Genomic DNA, 22,834 nt, shown 5'->3' with positions numbered 1-22,834 from the left:
TTCCTGTGTCTGCAGAGATACCGACAGCATCTTTTGGCTGGGTGGGGTCGCAGGTATTCTCTTGTGTCAGGTGCCATCCAGAAACATCAGGGATAAGAGTGATCCTGCTGCTGAGTGGCCTCAGCTATCATCAGCAATGAGATGACTGTTCCTTGTGTGAGCAGGTTACAGCTAAGGAAAGACGAGGTGTGAGGGCTGTGTTTATTTCACTGTATTTTAATGAAGAAACTGGAGCTGCTGTCAGCATTACCCGTGGGTGCATCAGCCACAAATCAACACTTAAATAAATGAACTAAATGACGTGATGTCAACTCCATATTCACAGCAAAGTACTTGGTCGGAGCACAGACTGAGCACTTTGTAATGTTCTGCCTATCCCCAAAATAACCCTTCGGGTAAAAGCCTGAACTAATTAACGAGTAGGCGTCCTGTTCTGAAAGGCAAAGAACTCAGGGGACACAAATGTTAACATTGAGTATCACCGAAACTAATCAACACTAGAAATGTCTACAAAAATCTAAATCTGGGGTTTCTCATCCTCGCTCCACACCAGCCAGAGATGCAAACAGCAGAGAAATCTCAGTTGCTCCCCTGGGGTGCCCAATCCCCCTGTGCCCCAAGGGGATATTGATGGAGCCATCAGCAGGAGAGTTTGGCTGGTGCCAGCCCCAGGGGTGGAGCAGGGGAGGAGGGAGGCAGGTGAGCCAGGAGTTCCCCAGCTCTGAGAAGTGAGAGCTGGTGCCAGCCCAGGTGACTCAGCCCTAACGCAGGTGCCTGTGACAGAGGCTGCTGGCCCTTCCCAACCCTGAGCCCTTTCCTGGGATGCTGCTCTGGGTCAGCTCCTCACACAGTGCCGAGCTGCCTCAGCTGCTGCTCTGAGGAGCACTTTGTCAGGAGCACTTTGTCAGGAGCACTGTGTCAGGAGCACTTTGTCAGGAGCACTTTGTCCCCAGCTCCAGGAGCGATTGCTGGGCCACTTTCCTGCACTGGTGCCTGAGGACAGGCCCTGCCATTTGTCTGGGAGAGCAGTTCCCTCCAGATCTCTCCCATATCCCACCCATGCATTTCCTCCTGAACATAAAGGGGAGGTACAACTCTTCTTACTGCTCTGCTGGTCTTTTGCCCCACAGAGCACCACTATTTCTATATGAAGCCATGTGCTGCTGCACTGGCAGTTTTCTGCTGAGCGGTAGCAAACTTTGTCTAAAAATAACACTAATTTACCCTCTTTGGCCCTCAGTTTAACCATTCAAATGTTCTACTTTAGGGAGGTGGCAGCTGCTTTGATCTGCTCCAGTGAAGGTGGATAGAAAGTTTGAAGCTTGCTGGAAGGCAGCTGTTTTTCTACTGAGGCTTTCTGGGAAGATCTTGTGGGTAAGGGAGGGATTAAAGCACAGGTGACGCCTCTCAGAACTTCAATTAGTAGAGGGAACCACCTTGATAGCTGCATTCTGTGACTGTCTCAGTCAGTTAATACCACCTCTGGGGCCCACACTGCTTCTGCACAGTCACCAGAGCAGCTCTCCTGGGTGCAGGGAAGACTGAGTAGGAGTGATGAAAAGCTGAAAATACAGGAGCCTTCAACTGCATCTACCTTTTGGAGGGAGCCTGATGAATTTACACAGTCCCTCTGGGTTTTATAGTCTCTGTCTAAGGAAGATCCCCTTCCTGTAGGAGCTCCACAGAGTTTGGGTGCTGCTCTGTTGACAGTAATTAAGTACTCCTTGGCTAAATGGTTTTGTTCAGTTTATATGTGATGCTTTCCTGGAAGGCTATTAAATGCATGCTGTTTTCCTAAGATAGAGGCTTTTGAAGCTATTCCAGGCTTTCATATAAAGATTCTTTTAGTCAGTTGCAGTAAATAGGAGGATGAATGCTTTTCTGTGAGTGCCATATGAGGCCATCAGAGGCAGATGGAGAGCTCTCAGCACAGCTGGTTTTGTATTTGGTGACTGGGTTGGTTCCCCTTACAGGGATTCTGCAGAAGTCCAATGGATTTCACTAGAGACTTGTGCAAAGCTGTCCTGGTATCACAAACCCCTGGTGCAGGCAATCAGGGACTTTCCATCAGTCCGTATGACATGAGAAATGCTATTTTGAGATACCCCCTCTTCCTCTTACCCAAGTTGTGTTTAGCTTTTGAGTGCTCTCTGTTCAGAGCAGGTCAGAGCCCTTTTTCCCAGTCAGACACAACGTTCACTCATGCAAACCCACAGGAAGATGAAGAAGGCTCTGGAGCCCTGCAGCATGAAGGATACCCCAGGGCATCCATGTGGACTAGAATGGGTAGATTGGTCTGCCCACAGGTGTCCTCTGTTGAAGTCTTCCTCAGATCTTGCCTTACTTTTAGCTTTGCAGCTTGGGCAAGCAACAATCACCTCAGCGTGCCAAGGTCAACACAGAGAGCAAATGGATCAGGTGCTGCACTTGCTCTTCTGTTGACTCTTTAATCCCTGAAACTAGTAACTAAATTAGCCAAGCTCTTGCTGGACTAGTCAATTAGTTACTGCAAGAAAACCTGCCAGGTTCACATTTTCAGGAAGGAGCTTCAAGCTCTCTTGCATATTAGAGATTGAGAGAGCAGATTCCAGAGGAACATGCCCAGGTCATTTGATTCCTCTATGCAGCAAAATCACTGTGAGTTCAAATCATGACATGTAGGCTGCAAACAGTGATGGGTTCTGGGGGCTGAGAAGGAATCTGAAATTGGATCCTGGCTCTGAAGTAGGCATGTGACCAATCTTCAGGCATCCCCAAATTCTGATGTGGGAAGAACTGGTTCCGAATGCTACACATTCTAATGTTCTATTAAGGTCCAAACAGATTTTTATACTTTTTTTTTTTTGTCTGAATACCATCTCATATAGAGCCCATATACCCCTCACTTCGGGATGCTTTAAAATGGGGATCAAGTTCTCCTCTGTCACACAGCATTGAGGAGAGATTCAAAAACTCAGGAGGAGCCTATTAAATGTTTTAGGGCAGGTTGCCAGTTCTTTTGCCAGCACACAGACTACTACAAATTCTTACACGCACATACATAGTTCAGACTCGCCCTGCGCAGTGACACCAACCGCATTTAATTCCCATGCATACCATCCCTCCTTGCCAGCCTCCTCTCTGACGCTTTTTGCCTTGTTCTCCACAAACACAATTCTAAATTCAGTCCCTGAGTTTCCATTAAGGATGAGCAAAACAGAGCTTTAAACTCTGAAGCTCTTTTAACCCATTTGCTCCTGGATCAAAGAGTTTCCCAGTTTTGTTCCAACAACTCGGGAAATTTTCCTCTACTGAAATCATGGTAGGGGAAAAAAAAAGGACTGAAAAGAAATTAGTTTTTCTAAGGTGGAGCAGTTTTCTTTCTCTGGTGTGGTTTTACTTGTAGAAATGGGAGTTAAAGGAATGATGGTGAATAAAATCTTAGAACTGATCTGAGTCTTCTATGAATATTCCTTTGTGGAGCACACTCCAGTGTATTCTGGTCTGGACTTGTGGCTGGGAGTTCAAGGTCACATTAAAGAGGCTGACAGGGCAGCTCAGATCCTGCAGCACCTGCTCATGCCTTGGCTCTGATTCTTTTTCAGCAAAACAAAAATTACATTAATAACTATAAAAAACCAAGCTCCTGACATGCCATGAGGTTTCCGTTTGATTTTTTTTTTTTTTTGTCTTAGGCAGAAAGAAGCACTAGCTGGGGCACAGGGTAGGTGTATCATTCAGCACTGATGGAGTTAATCAGGATCCCTTTTCCTGTGGCCATCCACCACTGGGCGAGTGTAGCTGCATTGTCCATGATCACAGCACTGTGTTAAATGTGCTGCTCTTCCTGGAGCCATAATGTGAAATACTCAGGGCTGTACTAACAAAGACCTTACACTTCATTTTGTGTGTGAAAACATGGAGCTTTTCCATGAGCAGTTCCTGGCCCCTCATGGCATCATGGTGCAGCCCGGGCTTTTACAGTTCACTGAAAGCTGCCTCAGCAGATCCACCAGAAATATCTGTTTTCCAGGATTTAAAATTTTGCTGAGAAAAAGAAAATATTCAATGGGCTGAAACCTCTCATTTGAAGACCCATCCAAGGAGTCATTTTCTCATATTGCTCCAGATTTTGTCATCTTTACAGGGTGAATTTCTATTTCCTTGCCACAGAGACTGGTAAGAGTTACCAAAAGCAAGAATGAAAAAATCTGAGTATTAACTTCAGATTAGGCATGTTTTAAATTGAGCAATGAGCACCTTGCATATACAGTCATGAAATACTTATTTCCCCAACAGGGAATTAGTTATTGATAAATCCACAATGTGATGTAGCAACAACTTCCAATGTTCTGTAAGATAAGAGTTATCATTTAATCAGCCAGGAGAATGAGATGAAATGCATACTACATAATAAGCATTATTCTTGTGGGGGTGCCAGCTCCAACCCTGCAATTTTATATTGAAGCTTGCTGATGGTTTTCATCACTCTGATCTGCTCTGAGCTCTGGGCTTTGTGCTCTGGCTCACATTGCCTGGTACCTGTGTAATCATGGTGTTCCTGCTCTCTGCAGAGGCAAAGAGAGGGTTTCAGTCACACTCTGCACCAGCCTGGCCTCTCCCTCCCCACGCTGGCTCCCTGTGTGGTTTTGCTCCTGCTCCTTCAGCTTCTGCTCCCACCAGTGCTGCCTCTCACCCTCCCAGCTGTTTGGAGGCATTGTAAGTGCATGTGTAACATTGACTGACAAATTGAGGATTTCATGTCATTTTTGATCTTTTGATGCAAGTCTTTTAAAGAAATGATGCACCAACATGATCCTCTGCTCCCACCAGTGCTGCCTCTCATCTTCCCAGCTGTTTGGAGGCATTTTAAGTGTATGTGTAGCATTGACTGACAAATGGAAGATTTCATGTCATTTATCTTTTGATGCAAGTCTTTTAAAGAAATGATGTACCAACATGATCCACTTAACTATTTTTTGCCCAGTTCACTAATTAAATTATTTTATTATGAATACTGCATGTTTTGTAAGGAATTTACTTCTGTCTCATGGCAAGAAATTGTCTCAACCTCTGCTTGCCTGTCCAAGTTTTGGGTTGCTGCAATGACCTTAATGCATAAGTTTCACTGAGCCTCCAAAAGTGCTGCCTGGCAAAATGTGAGATACCTGGGCTCAGACCAACATAAGGTACATGGAAAATAGAACATTTTGCTGCACAAATGCAGAACATCTAGAGCATTACAGGTTTACACCTGTGCAATTACTTTGATGTAGTCATGCTGGAGCAAGGAGAGAAAAAAAACCCAATGTAGATGAAGCTTTCAGCTGACAGAGAAAATAAAAACACAGCTTGTGGTTGTGTGAACTGATCTGTGATAAAAATGTTTGCATAAAATTACATGCAAATGACTGGGAAGTACAAACATACCCACAAGAAAGTCTGTTCCACTCAGGACCAGAAGCAGAAGTGCTGGAAATATAGGAAGCAAACTTGACCTAAAGGAAGTTACAGGGTGAGGGTGAGAGTTTCTTTCAGCCAAAATCAGTGATAAAGCACTCAGTTACCTCTCTGGGAAGGGGACCACCCCTTGGTTGGGCAAGTGAACAGTTCCTCTCTAGCTCAGAAAAGATTAGGTGGGCACCCAAACTATTTTTACAGAATTTAAACATAATTGAAACCTGTAGAAGTGCATGTCATAGTGAATAATTTCTGGGACTCCATCTTCCTGTTTGGAGGTGGAAGTTGAGATGGGCATTCAAGATACTGCAGAGGAGGCAATCCCAGTCATGTGTCCCATTCACTTTGTCAAGCCATGATTATTCTGGGTCTCAGAAATCAAAATTCTCTTGGGGAATGAGGACAGCCCAGCCATCATGACCATAAACTCCAGGTCAGTGCTCAGCTACTGAAGAGAGTTGCTCATATTGCTCGTTTGTGTCTCTTGACTATTTATTGAAAGAGACTTTCCCTCATATTTTGTCTGCAGGTGGCTTCCCTTGTGGAGTGAAGGTGGATCTTGGCTGCTTGTTTGACTGAGCCACCAGAATGTAACCAGGGTTTTCCTAAGGCAGTACCACACATGGACATGCATCTTTTAGGGGTCTAATTGGGCAAAGATATGCATATGTATAGGTAAGTGTGTGTAAATTTTAAAAAATTGGGTTTCGCACTCATTTTAACCAAAGATAGGAAAAGTAATAATTATAACCTAAATAGCACTGATGCAAAATGACAGCAGTATTTTGCTTATCTTATCTTATCGTTCCTTTGATGGTCTGGTTGCACAATGATTACAGCTAACTCTGCAGAGGCTGAGAGATAGCACAATATTGCTCATGGAGGTTATCATCTCACTGCTTCTCATCACAACCACACTGTCATTAATTACCCAAGCTTGAGTTTAACCAGGAATACTTCTCTTTAATATATATTTCCTGTTCCCATCTATTTCAGGGAAAAGCATTGACTTAATTGGCAAGAAGGACAAACAAAAACAAACTCTCCTGAGATGTTAAGCACATACAAAAATCCAGATGTTTCCAGCATCGGGGTTAGGGGGTTTTTTATTTTCCTTTCTTTTGGTCTCTGTTTTCCTGCCAGGCCCACAGGAAAGAACATACAGAATGAAGCCACTCTCTAATGGTAGCTTTGAGGTGCAAACTCTACAAAAAAGAAAAAACAAACACAGTCGAAACCAAGCGTTTTCCTCCTTTGTCATTTTTTCGGCTGCTGCGGAGACCCGGGCTTGTACCTGGGGTAAGAGTTTTTCCTGTTTCTTCCAAGGCCACGCTTATGTGACTTCTAAGGCTGGGGAAGAGGGGGCACGAGGGGGTGTCTCATCCCACAGATCCTTCCTGCAAGAAGCTGAAGTGGTGGCTGCCCATTGATCCCCAGCCGCGTGTGGCGGGGCAGATAAAGTTGTGTTTGTTGTACAACTCTCAGTGTCCAGGGCATCCTTATCTCTGCTGCAAATCAGGGGCAACATGACTTGTGTGGCTTCTTGGGGAGGCTGGGGTGGGGGGAAAGACCTTGTGCTCAGGACTAAGGAATTTCCCTTATTATCTGGTTAATCTTTAGGACTTCCCTGCCTTCCTTCCCCTCCTCTTACAATCGTGTTGTGTGTAGGCCTGGAGGACTCCTGGGACTTTGAAGGACATACGGATTTATTCTTTATTCATGACTGCATTAATGAAGGGCAGTAGTCTTTCCAACTCGGTGGGTTCTCCAGACTTGATAAAACTTGCATAAAAACACTGGGAGGATTCATTGTTACTACTCCTCTGCTTTATTAAATAGCTGCTGCATTAGGCACTCTGCAAAGCATTAGTGCAATTAGTGATCTACATTTATATAAATTTGATAGTGACCTCTGATAAGAGAATGATACCATAGCATTTTGCTGATGCCACTTTTCTTCTCAGAGTGTTATTTCCCAATATCTTACTCCATCCTGACCCAGCAGTAATGAAGTCAATGAAAACTTTTCTTTTGATGTGAGAGGGAGCAGCAAAAAACTCACCCTTAAATTCCTCACACAAACCTGACTCTCATTAAAGGCATTGGAAAAAATATGTGTGTCCAGCTTGTATATGAAAATTATGCTGATTGTCCCTTCTGGCTCTAACAAAAAATAACCCCAACCAAACCCAAAAAACAACAAGCAAAATAATTTAGGAAAGAGAGCCTCAGTCCAACAAAGAATATTTTTCCAGTGTATTAAGTAAGTACCGTATATTCCATGGTTGTGCTTACTGCTCAGTAGGGGAACTCATTTTCAATGGAGGATAGCAAAGTTAATCCTGTTCTGTTTTCTTTTGCTTACTAAAAGAGCTTGAAAGACAAGCATTTGTTAATTGTATGTACAGAAAATGCACATGCAGAGCTCAGTTTAATCCCCAAAGTTACAAAGATTGCAGGAAAACTAGCTAAAATTAGGAGGGAGAGCAAAGAGGAAATTTCTTCTTTCTTTTTTCCCTTTTCTTATCAAAAAAATTCAGATTGTGGTAGAAAAAATGAACGTTGAATTCCCCTGAGTTCCACTCTGTAAATTTGGGGATTACTGTCAATTCCCAAAAGTATCCCCTTTCATCAAGCTCTGGCAAGAAATTTACAGATGGGGAAAATATCTTTATTACACAGGGAATCACTTGCTTTGCCACTATCAGTTGTGCTAACAGCACCTCCCAAAACACTGTTAGGATCTAACTTTTCAGCCAAGTTTCTTCTAGAAGTGCTAAAACAGGTTCTCTTTCAACACAGGAGAGCTGCCTGGCCATGAGGCTTCCCAGAGACAGACTGACAGCGGTCACGTTGTGTGACAAAATGTACAGTTCTGCCAAGCAGATATAAAAGGCATCTTGGTGGCAAAGCCCATGGTGTTCTCTCTGAGCAGTCACTGGATGCTGGAACAGCCCTCACTGCACTTCTGTTTCCTCTCTGTCCAAGCACAGCAAGTCACACACCGCCAACAAAAGTGATCTTTGCAAGGCTGGGAGTTCCAATGCAGGACTCCAAAGCAGTTGAGGAAAGTCACCCTCCAAATGTCTGAGTCACCCCCTGCTCACCAGCTACCAGCGGGTGCTGCCGCGTGCTCTGCCCCTCAGAGAACCAAATCCCTTCCTGGGCTGTTGCAAGCATGAGAGTAGCTGGAATTCTTAGTCACCTCTCCCTTAAAGTCCTGCCCTGGCGTCATCGATGAAAGACTTGATCTTTTGCCGTTTTTACAACAGGAACCCTTCTCTCATCACTTCCCAACGTGCCACAGCAGGACAGAGCTCTGACCCATCCTCTCGTATTTGCTGTTCTGAGGCACAGAGGGCTCTTTCAGAGGCACGGTCCCATTTGGGATTTCTTTCCTAAGACTCGGTCCAACAGCCATCTGTTGTGCTCTCTCTGTTGACCCATAGCAGGGCACAGGAAATCTCACTTCTCCCAGCCACGGGTACACAGTGACCAGTAGCTACCTCTTCCCCAATTTTTTTTTGTTTCTTGTCTCTGTGGTTACAGTAGCTAAGCCCCACTTGGGCCCCTGGCAAGTCCCGTGGCCTCCTTGACAGAGAATTGCCTCATGGATTGTCCGTAAGAGCACGGGCCGGCAGCCTCCAGCACAGCACCTACCTCTGAGTTGGCTTCTCCCCTTTCAGAGGAGTTTCTGAAATCTCAAACAAATACCCTAGCTGTTCCTTGTGCCTTTAAGAGGAACTGGTGTGTTTACATGCCCAGAGATGTTGACAGGCATCGATTCATCTCCAGAGTCAATCTGCCTTCCAAGGATGGTTGGTAGAAGTTATTAAGGCACAAACCATCAAAAGGTTGGTGTCTGTATCTGAGGTGAAAGCAGTGGGGATTTGACTGAAAAGATTCAATGTACTGGTGAACTGTGACATTCCTGGGGGGCAGGGGACTGCTGGTATCTTGCTGAAGATTTTCCTCTGGAGCATGGGATTTCTGCTATTTTCTCCTCTCAGACTATAGCCCCTAGAACTCCTCTATTCTCACAACAGAAGAGTTAAAGCAATGGGGGTACCAAGACTGGTCCTGCACGCTACAGGAATGAGGATCCAGATCTTGCAGAGGCTGAGAGACAGGACAATATTGCTTGTAATGATTATGGTATTGCTTGTCCTCAGCACACCCACACTGTTGTCAGTAAGCCAACAGGAAGAAAAATGCCCCCAGGTTGCCTCAGTCCCTTCCTCCCAACCACTTTTAGTTTATAAGCATGTAACTAAATTAAATCCTTAAAGATGTGTAATTTCTACATATTCACCCTAAACATGCACAAGAAACAGCATCCACAAGAAGAGCTGAAACTCAGTTTATTTAAGCATGTCTCACAACAACCAAACTCAAGAGAACAGCCCAGGAGACTGATCTCCATCTCTGCGGTGAGGCTGTGGGTGGATGTGTTTTCATTAGGCAATCCAAGCCTTCACAGATCTACAGACCCCTTTACACTTCCCCTTGATTTTGATATTTTTTGTCCAACTCATCAAAGCTTTTCCCTCAGTTCAGAGATAAGGGAGCAGAGCAGGAAAACCCAGCCCCTCTGTGATTCTTCAGGACATGATGGGTTCCCCCAGGGTCCAGTTTGTAGATTCTTCTCATTATCAAGAGGTTTTGCCCACCCCTGCAGCTGATTAAGGCTTGGCTTGTCCAGGGAGGCAGCAGCCATGGTTAGCTGGAAATAAGAAAAGGAATAATTCCTCCCACACACTCAGAGACCACACTCTGACCTGTGAGTAAAAGCCAATTTATGGGCGCTTGGGAGAACTGCATGGAGACCACCTTATCCTGAGGCAGAATCAGAGCCACACTGTGGGTGGGAGCTGGAAGAAAAGTCAGAGGGGAGTGGGAGAAGAGCACAGCAGGAAGAAAAAGGGAAGGTGAAAGGTTCATAAAATCATTTTAAAAGAGCCTCCTTACTCCCTCCTTGCTGACTGCTGGCACTGCAGACTGGACACCGGCGCTTGGCAAGGCTCAGTCTCTGGGGCACACACAACAGGGACCTACCCCATGCTCTGCACACACTGCAGTCCTCCCACTCACCAAACCTCTCCAGGGCCCTCTCTGGGTTTATTTCAGCTTGGAAACCCCCCACCCCTCTGATGTCATCCCGTACTGGGGCTTGAATTCATTTCAAGTTGACTGGTCCAGCACAAGAAACATTATTTTTATATGTAGGAGGTATATCTATGGTTCATAAAACACCACACAGGACTGAAGTGGCTGGAGACTGAGTGATAAACTGAGGCCAAGCATTTCTACAGTTGGTTCTGAAAAGGGATTTTTATTGACTAAATACATCATTTTTTCCCATTATCCTGTTGGGGCTACTTATGTCAACTCTGCTGCATAGACTGAGGCTCCACATATTGCACAGAACCTAAGCATAGAGACCAGGAGGAAAATTAAGAGCCAAACCTATTAATACATCCAGTATTGTGTTGATTAGATGCCTTTTGAAATGAATGCTGTTGCCTTTAAAAAAAGACTTGAAGCTCAGTCACGGAAAGTCTGTGAAAACCTCCCAGTCTAGGAGTGAATTATTAGTTTTTCTTGCATGAAAACTCTGTAAAACATTTGCTTCATGGCAATTGATGAAGTATTTCAGCATGTCTATTTTATCATCACATAGAAAGGATCCAAGAACATTTTACTGCCCACTAGAGCCTTTGTCCATAAGAAGTGAGTGTTTTGTTCCAGCAATGATAAAGACCTCCTGTATAGCTCTTGTCTAGGACTGCGCTTTGAACTTTAAAATTAACCAGTGCTGGTAAACAGGAAACACCAGATTACAGTTTAGCTCACATTAAATTGTCCTCTTGGCTTTTTTTGTTGCTGTTTTTATGTTTTAGGCAGGGACAAATAAAATGTTGCATCAAAGCTGAGCCCACAAATTGTTTATTTATTGGGGGTATTTTGCACTTTGCATTGCAAGCTGCTGCAACTGAAAGAAACATGGGTTGGCACGAAAAGGGGAGGAGGAGTGAGAGCTATAATGGAAGAAATGTTACCCAATAATTAAAATTCAGTGGTACTGTAAATCCTAATGGAAACAACAATGTGTCTTTGTGTACAATTAACTCTGGGCTCCAGTTCATGATAAAAATTCTAGCTTGTAAAAAGCCTTGACCTCAATACCGAGAGCTCAACAGAGGTTCACAGATCTGGCTTAAAAAAAAAAAAAAAAAAGAACTTTCACAGAGGGGGAACAAATAATAGCTGGACTTGGTCCCCTAAATGTGCTCCAATTATTCAGGGTGGTTGAAGATAAGATACAGGAGAAGTACCAAAGGGAAAATAGTCCAATAGCTCACAAAAAACTATAAAGTGTTGCTTGATGTCTAGAGTGAAAATTCACCCTCCCCCCCTTGTTATCCCAATCCTACATTCTGCAGGGCACCCTGTGTGTTAAAGTCCTGGAAAATCTTTATTATTATTAGTTTAATACTTTTTTAAATGTTAACAAAGCAGACAAAACGAGTTGTTCATTACAGTGAGTGACTGACAGGGAAACATGAAGGACTATTCATTAAATAATTACTACTTTTAGGCAGAAAAAGTTACTGTGCTTAAAAAGGGGAAAAACAGTGCAAAATCAAATTGTCTATTCTTTTTTTGGTGGGTGTGTGTGGAGGGAGTAATGTCTCATGGAAAAGACAGTTCTACAAATGTCAATCAGTTTGACAAGCAATTATCAGCATCAAGGAAAGGACGTAGACTGTGGGTAGAGCCCCCCAGAGCAGAGCAGCTCAGGTACTGTGCCAGGTGATGGTGGCCACAGTGGGACTTGCCCAGAAGAGCAGATTTACAGTTTATCTGCAAGCCTGCAGAAACAGAATCAAACCTCAGAACACTTCCTAATCAACTCTAGTTACTTTTGTAGCAGACAATTTTATTTTTTTTTTGTTTCCCACCACTTCTAAATATGGAAGGACAACACAATGCTTCATGGAAGGAAAATTAATTCAAAAAGGTGTTTTGGAAATATTTTTTGTCAGAACTTAAGACAGACTAGATTCATACTTGGGCTTAGGATGTTTCTCTGCTGCAGTGAATCCAGCAGCTGTAGCAGGTGTTTTCTCTAAAGAAGGTGAGAAACAGGATTGTCAAAAACATTTAAGAGTCTGAAGCCCTCAGATCCAAATGCAATTATAGAATCCTATGATAATTTAGCTTGGAAAAGACCTCTAAGATTACTGAGTCTCTTAACCCAGCACTGCCAAGCCCACCATTAAAACATGGCCCCAAGTTTCACATCTGCTTTTTAAACACTTTTTTTATTTCTGAATCTGCTTGATTGTCCCCACGTAGGCATTGACATTTTTTGCCATTATTAAAATAGTACAAGAATCAGTTTTTAAACACCTGGGGGATAAAATATCAGAAATGCCTCCTTCATATCCTTACACTGAAAAACAGAGAAAGGCTCTCCACCTCCCTGGCACCATTCATAACAAAGTACTCCAAAAAGGGAGCAGTGATTTGCTTCTCAGAGTAACTTACAGCCCCTTTCAACAAGAGCTGTGAGTGCTCAGATGTTTGATGGCAAGGCTATTTAGGAGGTGCTTAAAATACAGATAAAGCAGAGAGATGTGATCTCTATGCTTGTGGAAAGCTATAAAAGGAAACAATTCTGCACTTCAACCACTATCTTTTGATCCTTAACCAGAGGTAGGTTTGGGAAGAAGCTTGCTTGTGTACACTGCAGCCTGTTAGCTCTTGGCATCAGGTCAGTTACAGAAGGAGCAGAGCAGCAGTAGCTGCTTGTGGTAGAAAGGAAAGAAAGCTTAAAATGAGTGCAAGTGTGGGAAAATAGCACTTTCATGCAAATAATCTTTACAGTGAAAAACTCCATCTGCTCTGGCCCTGAGCATTTGAACTTATTTTATGTTGTACTGGAGCATGCAGATTCCCTGGGAAATTGCTTAAATACAGAAGTCCCAGGCTTTTGTGTGTCTATACAAATCCTTGGCATGTCACTTAATTCCCTTCTCACCTCAGCCATGAAACACCACTGCAGTTGGTGGGATTCCTCAGGAGAATCATTTCCAAGGAGAAATGGCATTGGCATTTGGTCCATTTTAGGCAGAACGGGAACATGTGCACTCACATCGCAGACGGCTGAGCATGCTGAGAGCTGGTGACAACAGTGACAACCAATGCCATAAGTCTTGCTGATCCCAGTGGGGCAACAGCAAGTCCTTAATCCCCGTGTTGTTTCCAAGCTTCCTGTTTTGAAATTGCCATAATTAAATTCTAAAGACTGAGAAAGCACCAAACGGGTTGCCAAGTTTGTGTCAAGCCTTATCAGCTGATCTCATCATAATCCGGTAAATAGCATATCATGAACATCAAATCTAATTAAATCCTCTTGAGATACGGGTTAAAAAACAGACACAAACAAGAATCAAACATTTAAAACCTGCTGCTGTACAATCAGAACTAATCCACAGGGAGAAGTGAATTTCCTTGAAATCTGGACAAATAAGCCTTCTATGTTTTCCATTCCCCAGTGGCTCATGGTCTCTCTGGCACACACAGTCAGAAAGAAAATGCCATTAGTGGGATTTTATTTTCAACACAGATCACATGAAATGCACCTCTAAACTCTGACTTCTGAAATAGAATAGAAAACAGGGCAGAGGAGATGTATTTTATTTATATATATATATTTATCTCCAGTATTCTCAGCAGTACTTCTGGTGCTGTCCATATGTAAAAGAATGCTCTCTAGCCACAGGAAGCACAATGAAAACAGCTCTCCTGTGGGCTCAAAAAGGCAGCAGTGATGCTGTTCTTAAGTCAGTCTCTTGATCATTACATTATCTGCCAGGCACCTTTCGAAACACCTCTAATGCACCCTAGGTGTCTGTGTGTGTGCACAGGCCCTTAGGGCTACACCTATGCTGCTAGTAAATTAAACAGTGGCAGGTAAGATTCCCAGGCATTGGAATTTGATAGTCTACATTGTTAAATTCCTAGAACCTGCCCTGGCACATTTTTGACCTGAATCAATTAGCGTTCTCCCACACATGTCCCAGGAATTTAGGAGTTAGCACAGCCAGAGACCATTCCCAAGAGATGCCGTGACTTCGGTCGTCGTGTGTGGTGACAAGAGGAGCTTGACATTATGGACATGGCTCATTCCAGGTCAGTGGGCCTCCCTGCCAGAGAACAGCCCTGACAACACCCAATTTTCTAATCAGAGCTGTTGCCTCTGTAAATGTCTTAGCCTACATCTGCTCTGTATTTAATCTAAGTATGTCATAGGAGTTCTCTACCCAAAGCAGATCACATCACAGCTGTATGAAAGGGCAGCTCAGGACTTTATCTGCTGGGTGGCTTTATGGACCACAGTTTTCCTACACACAGGCAGAAGCTGCTCCTAAACACAACCTTTCCAATCAGTTCCATTAGGTTACAGCAGAGAGGAACATGCTAAAGGGGCTTCTTTGTTCCCACCCTTCTGTCTTGATGTGAGCTAGCACATCCCTGGTCTCTCTGATGATCAAGAAGTTGATGTTTGCATCTCTTGCAGTCCTTTAAAGAACTCATTCAGAAGAGCATGAATTCATAACAAGCAGTATACTTTCACTCTAGGAAAAAAAAAATAAAAAGCTCTCTTTTCACCTCCTGGATTAAACTAAAAATCAAAGCTCAGAATGGATTTGCCTCAAGTAGAGAACAGCCCCTCTGGCATGGATTCACCCCACCCAGCTTCATGCATCTAAAATAAAACTTCACTTTCTCAAGGCTTTCTCTGCAGCCAAAGGACACCAAAAGGTATTTGGTTCATCTCAGACCTAACTTGTGACTCCACTAATACAAGGACATAGATCAGCAATTATCATGTCAGCATTTCAAACTAATGTCTTTTACCTGCAAACCTGCAGTGCTTCTTGATCTGTCCACTTTTGACATTGTCTTTCAAGTCTCTTACAAGCCTCACCACTTTTCTGCATTTTCACAGGAAAATAAAAAGAAAATTAACCAGTTGTGTCCCTGTCAACAATAGCAAAAGCTACTTTACTATTAACTCAGGTTTCAGACCTGATTCCAAATGAAGTTTCTGTTCTCATGATAAAAACCCCTAAATTTCAGAGCACTACGGTCACCCTGACTGAGAAAGAGAAGCAGACCCCTTGTAGAGCAAGTGTTCCTCATAAATGGTTCATTCCCATATCTGTATTTTCCCCTAAAGCAATGTTGACTGGCCCTACTACTTACTAACTTCACAGCTATCGCCAGGGTAGATGCTGGACTAAGGAGTTCTTCTCCTGTACAGGCTTTAATACCACAATTCTGTACATTGTGATCATTCAAAAACTCACAGCAAAGGTAGAGATGGATGGATGGAAGGATGGAAGGATGGATGGATGTGGAAGCAAGGGCACAAGAACAGCCACTTTAATTTGCATCCCCACCAAGCAGCAGCTGCAAGGGACCTGCTGCTTCCAGCCATTTGGAGGAATGTATCCCAGACACTTGTATTGCAGCACTACAGCCCACTTAAATATCGTTGTGATATGGATTTAAATCAAGCAAACTGCAGTTTGTACCTGTGGTATTTAAAATGTACTTAAAACTGGAATTTTTTCCCTGTCTGCTGACTCCGTTCCTTAAAATAAATGTATTTGTGTTGCAGAATCTGAATTTACCTGTCTTTGGAAATGCTTTAGTACAGGATGTTGTGCAAAAGTGGCAATTTGTGATACTTTGCCATTTTGTAATACTGTGACTGTCCTGGTCCTGTTCTTCCTCCCTCTCCACATGTCCCTCACACTACCAGTCCCTCCTACAGCACAGCCTGTGCTTTGGCAGGCTGTGTCCTCAAAGACCACCCATCATTCCCAGCAGCTCCATTAGGAAGGTGCACCTTCAGTTCACCCCCTTTTCCATGAGGTCTGCAGTCCAACAGGCAAAGGCAGCTTCAAAACAAGACCTTGCCAAGCTTATTTACAGAGAGCTAATGACAGAGAAACAATGGCAACTGGGAGGGGGAAAAATCAATTCACCCGGTCATTTGGCAAGGAAGGAATACACATTTCCCTTCTTTCCAAGGTTCTGCTTTGGGTCCAGAGGGAAGGGTCTGCTGTGTTCAGTGGAAATAAAACTACTTGTGTAGCTGAGTATCAGAAGAGCCAGAAAAGCCAGTGACCTGTGATGTCTTTAAAGCAAGATAATATTTAACAGCTTTTAAAGGAAAGAAACTTTAGTCTTTGAAGACCAGAGATAGAAAACTGTATAGCCAGTGCTATTATTAGTAATGAAAAAATAACAGTAACACCTTACAAATTCCAAACACAGCTGATGATCAACCTTAGCTGATCACTTTTTGCTAACTGGGTCTTACAACTTTTGGGCTGAGCCTACATGTCAGTCAGCATAAAGTTGTTTCTCAGGTGTGCATCCATTCCTTCACTCCCTTCACTCACCATCATTTTAGCATCAAGACAAGGGCACAGGATGAAAACCATACCTTTGCACTTCTTAATTTTTTACAGCTGTGATGCTGAAACAGTTTTTGTCCCTTCCTAGTTCTTTTTTTCAGACACTCTTCTTCCTCCTTGCCAGTGGTGCCTTAGTATGTGGATGTATGTTTGGTACCTCAAGGCATGCTCCGAGTGCATCAACATATTTTTTAATCTTGTTTGTACAGCCACTTGTTGGTGATAAAATCTTTCTGTTCAATGCACAGGATCTTTTACTTCTTTGCAAGTGATTACATTGCTGCCTAACGTGTTGGTGGGTCTTCACATTTTGAAATGCTGAAGTTATATCCAAGCAGTAAATTTTCTCTTTAGGCATTGGAGGTGACGCTCTTTCTCAGATGCACTTGTTGAAACTCAAGATTTTCCAACTCCAGCAAGGATCAACTGCCTGCAGCTACTCTGCTGTGTGAACACAAACTCAGCATGGCACCTGGGGCAGTGTTTGCTCCCCTCACACTTCCCTTACCTGTGGCAGCACCCTTGGGGCTGACTGTGGGTGATGCTGACACTGCTCCTTTGCAGTTCTGGCTGGAAGTGTCTGACTCCAGCCCACCCAGCAGAGTCCAGGATGATATCTGTGTTCCCAAAGAACGCCAGGCAGTGAGGGGACTTCCCTGTCTAACCCAGCTCGTAGCTACACTTCTGGGCCTGCCCACTGCAGGAGCTCTAATGAGCTGGGGTAATGCCAAAAAATTGAAACCAGCAGCTCTTCCTTGAAGCATTTAGGTGACAGCACTGACTAAATCATTTACTAACCAACAGGCATCATTATTCTAACTAACTAATTAGAAGGCATAACTCTACCTAGTTGGCAGAGTCACCTACTAGGTTACTAAGGAAATTCATAACTCAGAGATCTGGCTAACACAGTCCCAGAGACACCTTACTTCAGCTTCACAAGATGAAGTTCTAAAGACTCAATATAAACTTTCATAATGGATTTGTAGAAGACTGCTGACTGCTATGCAGTTAAAAAATAGATTTGAATGACTGGGTTGGGATACCTTAGTATTGTTTACCAGAAGCTGTTGTATCTTGTTAGCTGACATCTCATGGCTGCTTCTCTGCTGTGGCCACTGCAAGCTTCACACAGGTTCCAGACCTACCACTGACAGCCCTGTTCTAAGAGCAGATTCCATGTGAGCTAAAGACTCAGGCAGGAATCCAAGGAATGACCCAGGGTTCATCCTGGGTGACCATGGCAGTAGATGGCAGCAGTGCACATCACCCTTAATGCTCATGGAACCAAGGTGGTCTTGCCTGAAAATGGCCATCTTCCAAGGAGCAAGACCAATCAAGGTGCAATATCAACCATAATCATCCACCAGAGGCCCCAGTGCCACTCTGCCATTTGATGCAATTATTTTACCCACACAGACATCAACATTTCACAGAACTGAAGGCAAGGCCCTGCTCCCCAGTGCTGAGCACCTCTGGTGATGACTGAGCTTCTGGGTGTACCTCAGCAATCACAAGAGTGGATCAAACCTCTCTAATTGAATGTTCCCTCTGTGCTCACATGAGCACTCCTGGATGCAGGCACTCATTTTGGACTCTGCCTGGAGAGCTGAGCTTTTGGGAAGTAAATGAAAAGGCAACAGCCAGGGAACTACCAAGGGCCACCGATGTAAACACAAGCACAGCTCCAGGCTGAAAAACAAAGGACAGGGAAATGGAAAGCAAAGCTGATGAGCCACCCTCAGTATTAGCACTTGTGGTTCACTTTCCCCTCCAGAGAAGATTTAAGGCCTTGGTGACAGATGTCAGTCTCACCTCCCCTGAGGTGAGAGGGGGTTGGCTTAAGTGGTGTGTCGGGAAAGGAAGGCAAGAGGGATTTTGTTTCGGTTTTTTTTTAAGGAATTAAAGACAGTCCTGTGTCTTTAACCTTCAGGATAACCTTGTTTCAGTCTGGTTCTTGTTGCTGGACTGCTCCTTGATGAGTTTTATATGCCTGATTAATTAGTGCACTGAAGGGAAGTGGGGGCTGCTCTGTTTAGCAGTTTGTGTCTCATTCTGACTAATTCACCACCCAGCTCTACAGCTCCAGAGGGTCTCCACTTGCCTCTCTCATGCCTCTGGTGTGAGGTTTCATTGCTTTTTTCTACTTTTTGATTGTATCCTTCCTATTGATTCAGCCACATTTATTGAGGGCTGGATGGAGAGCTCTTTAATTTGAGTTTGTAAGTCTGTTTCTCCACTACCACAAAACTTTTCAAAGCAAAAAATTCAGATGCAGGAGTGAATGGTTCAGATTCATGGAGCACTGTCTTCCAAAGAGTCGCTTTTACAGTGTTATTGATGACAAGAAATCATAATTTTTTAGGAAGATAACTTTGCATATGCCATTATTGCCAGTGCATGAGCAATCAGGAGAAAAGCACTTTTTAGAAAAGCACATTTTTTAGAAATGTGAGCCCATAATAATACAACTTCTGCTAAATTATTTTGTGTCCCAGTTTTCCCAGGAAAGGGGAGCAAATACTGACCCTCTTGGTAAATCACTTCCAGCTCTGACAATAAAGTGTTGGATAAAAGGTAAGCAGTATTTCCAGGAATATAAATGAAGGCAGCTTTCTGCTCTAATAGGTTTTCTGGCTAAAACTGGAAAAAATAAAATTACAAAGCAGATATGAATGTACAAAAAAGTCTTTGACTGCTGGAGTCAGGGCTGGTGGTGGCTTAGTCTTTGTCACTCTCAGTGACTTTGTCACTCTCTAGGAGTTATGGGGCAGTCAGGTGCAGTTCACTGGGGACAGAAACGGTGTGTGAGTGCCCTTGTGCAGCCTGCACACCCCTGGCCATGGGACCGGCCATGCCCTTGGTCCTGCTCTGTCACCTTTCCTCTCCGCGGGTCAGGTGAGGGCTTTGATCAAACAGGAGTTAATGACTTAATGCAGACGTGCCTGGGTGAGGCTCTCCAGGCTCGCCAAGGGGGCAGGCAAGGTGAGCAACAGTCCCTCCTGATCACTCCCGATGAGTCAAGGAGCTTAATGTTAGCCTGAGGGTGTGCCTGATATCCACCTTTCAGGTGCTGACAGGAGGGGAACAAACCTGGGTTTGGGAAAAAAAAGGAAAAGCTCCTTTCTGGGGCTGTGACCCCATGGCTGCAGCAGGGCCCCTCCAGGCTGTTGGTAGCTGGTGTGGGGGCTGCCCAACCTGATTTCAGGCTGTTCTGAGGTTTGGTGATGCTGCCCTGTCCTCAGCAGGAGAACTCCACAGGAGCTGTAAAGTGGCATTTCTGTGTTCCAGGGAAAAGCTTGTTTCATGTGCTCAGGTGTCTTCCTGAGTACATGAGGTGTTAAATTCAGAACTCACTGAGTAACTAAACACTCAGCCAAATTCTCCTTCCTGCTGTAATTCCAGCTTGGAGTTGTGGAAAATGGTCTGGAAGCCCTTGGACAGGCATGTAGTTCACCTCAGTTCCCAAAGGCAGGATCAGGTCTTCTTATGGGGATCCTTTTTTGTCTAACCCGTTCTCAAAACCATTTGGTGATAAAAAAACCACACCCTCCCTTGGTGATCTCTTCTGGTGCTCACCTGGGCTTTGATTCACAGAGTGGTGAATTCCCCCCGTGTGATGCAAGGAGAGGTTATATACAAAATATTCCTTTTACAGGAGGCATGGTTAAAAAAAATGGAGATAATACATGCATATCTCACCTGTCTGGTATTCAGACACCCAGTGACCCTGGGTAACCCAGAACAGGCACTTTAGCTGTAAATAACTTCACAAAGTAACAAGAAATCAGCCCCTCTGTTTTTGAAAAGTCTTACAAAGCCTGCTTTAGTAGCTTGCATTTCAAAACAGTGTCCTACTGGTTCAGTGACACATGCAGCCCTATTTCACCAGAGAGAAGTTCAGTGCTCGGCCAACCCAGCTGGGGAAGCTTTAGTTCAGTTTAATTTTGTAAAGGGAAAACTGAACAGCTCATTTTGAGTATCTTTTACCTCCAAAGTACATGACTAAACCTGCATTTTTTTCCCCTGGTAAAACCCTGCTCCTCCTGGAGAAGCTGAACTGGGAAGGCCCCTGAAACTCTGTGCTGCACTGGAGGACAGGAGGGTGCTGAACTTTCCCAGGCTCTGCTGAAATATGGGGCACGTTGTGGAGACTGAGGAGCACCATGAAACAGGATGCATGTGGTTTTCCATCCTCTTACCTTGGGTTACCCTGAGACGTGGCCCAGAAAAGAGTGACATGAACCGGGGTGCAAGGAGCACTTCCTCTACCAGGAATTCCTCTGTTATCAGCAAATTATAACTATCCCTCCAAAAATATCAGTCCTGATCCACTGCTTGTTGCTGAGGGAATATAAATGCCATTGCACAGAGCATGGGTGAGACACTACAGCACAGACTGTGTTTCTGCCATGAGGAGAGGCATGGCACAGAGCCTGGCATCATCTGGGAGCCTCCACCACATGGACAGACCTGGAGGGCTTGGTGCTTGCCCAGTAAAACTCGGGCTTCAAGGAGGCACAAAAATCCATTAATGGTACAGTGTAGGATATGTGGGCTGAAAAATAACCACAACACAGCACTGGAGAGGAATAAAGTGGTCATGGAGGAAGTTTGCCTGAAAATTTCAGCAGTTTTTCCATAAAGAACAGCAGCAAGTTGGTGCCTGTGGAGTGCTCCAGGAGCCCCATCAGGCCACGTTAGCAATGGCAAGAAGCTTCCTTTTGCAATATATTTACTCAATGAGCTCTAGAGCTCTAGCACAGGACAGAAGAACATGTACAGGGTCAAGCAGATCACTCCTCACCTTTCAAAACGGGATGAAACAGCAAGTTTAGCTCCCAGTGGCTGCACAGGTCACTGCCAGTAAGAGCCTCCCAGTTCCCATTTTGGAGGAAGTGAAACGCTCTGGGGCTCTGGGACTCCTGATTCCTCTTTGCACAGAACTGGAAGAACTTTCCTGTCCCCTTCACATGGGCACTTCCCTCTGCCACAGAGTGACCAGGCACCTCCTGGCCACTGCCTGGCCACCCTCCACGGCTGCAGCAGCAAGCAGAGCAGGAACAGCAACCCAAGCAAATTTTTGTCCCCGGGATCCTACATTTATGTGGTGTCTTGGCAGGATGATGCAGAGAATGACTTCCGCACAGCTGATGCCTTAAAGCTCAGCACTGAGGAGAGAAATGTAAAAACTTCCAAGAAAAATGACATACAATATGGCTTAGAGCAGCAAAACTACCCACTGTGCAGCCTGGTTAAGTGCAGCAAAAACACATACATGTGTGCAGGGAGGGAGGGAGATTGGGATTGAATTAAACTGAATTTCCCCTTGACTCCCAGCAGCCAAACTGAAAAATAAATTATTCACCAGGGCTTATTCCTGAAGAAGCCCTGCAGGACTGCAGGCCCAGGCCACTGCCCAGGTGTGTACTATCTAGAGTTCAGTTTGATGGCACTTTGCTATCGAGAGGAAACAAATTAATTTTCCTCTTTTGAAACTGAGAGACACTTGTGTTAGGTGATGCATAAAATAAAAAGAAGGGGGTCCTGAAAGAAATTACTGAGAGCAATAAGTATCCCAAGCCATTGCCTGCTGAGAGCTGAAGGAAACAGAGGCTGAGATGAGAAGAAAATGCAATTTTATTCCCCCTTTAAACTGAAAGTCTTATTAAAATCATCCCTTTGAGGCTGAGCATTGCTGTCTGTGAGTCCAGGGCTGTTTTCTGGGTGTTGAGGGGAGAGGAGAGCAAACACCTCACAGTGGGTGCCCTCCTGAGGCAACAGCATCACCTCTGAAATGTGCAGGAGGGACAGTCCAAAGAGATTACCTGGGCCTGAGCACAGGGCCTGCCATGGGCAGTTTTCCCACGGTGGAAGCTGTTCAGATGTGCATGAGA

General features: G+C 44.4%; 1 long non-coding RNA gene across 2 annotated transcripts; it reads left to right on the top strand.

Annotated features, from left to right (window-relative positions):
* The first annotated feature begins 5,731 nt into the window (after window positions 1-5,731).
* Window positions 5,732-10,762, top strand: LOC120511329. Of its 2 annotated transcripts, none has more exons than XR_005629697.1 (4): window positions 5,732-5,872; window positions 5,969-6,114; window positions 6,583-6,738; window positions 8,242-10,762. It is a non-coding gene; the product is annotated as an uncharacterized LOC120511329 (long non-coding RNA). The 2 variants fall into 2 exon arrangements; XR_005629698.1 differs by lacking the exon at window positions 8,242-10,762 and adding an exon at window positions 7,060-7,173.
* Window positions 10,763-22,834: the final 12,072 nt, after the last annotated feature.

Source organism: Passer montanus, unplaced genomic scaffold (assembly GCF_014805655.1).
Source record: "Passer montanus isolate IOZ18808 unplaced genomic scaffold, ASM1480565v1 scaffold64, whole genome shotgun sequence".
NCBI classification, from domain to species: Eukaryota; Metazoa; Chordata; class Aves; order Passeriformes; family Passeridae; genus Passer; species Passer montanus.
Note: the sequence above shows the minus strand (reverse complement) of the source record. Positions and strands in the feature narration are given on the sequence as shown.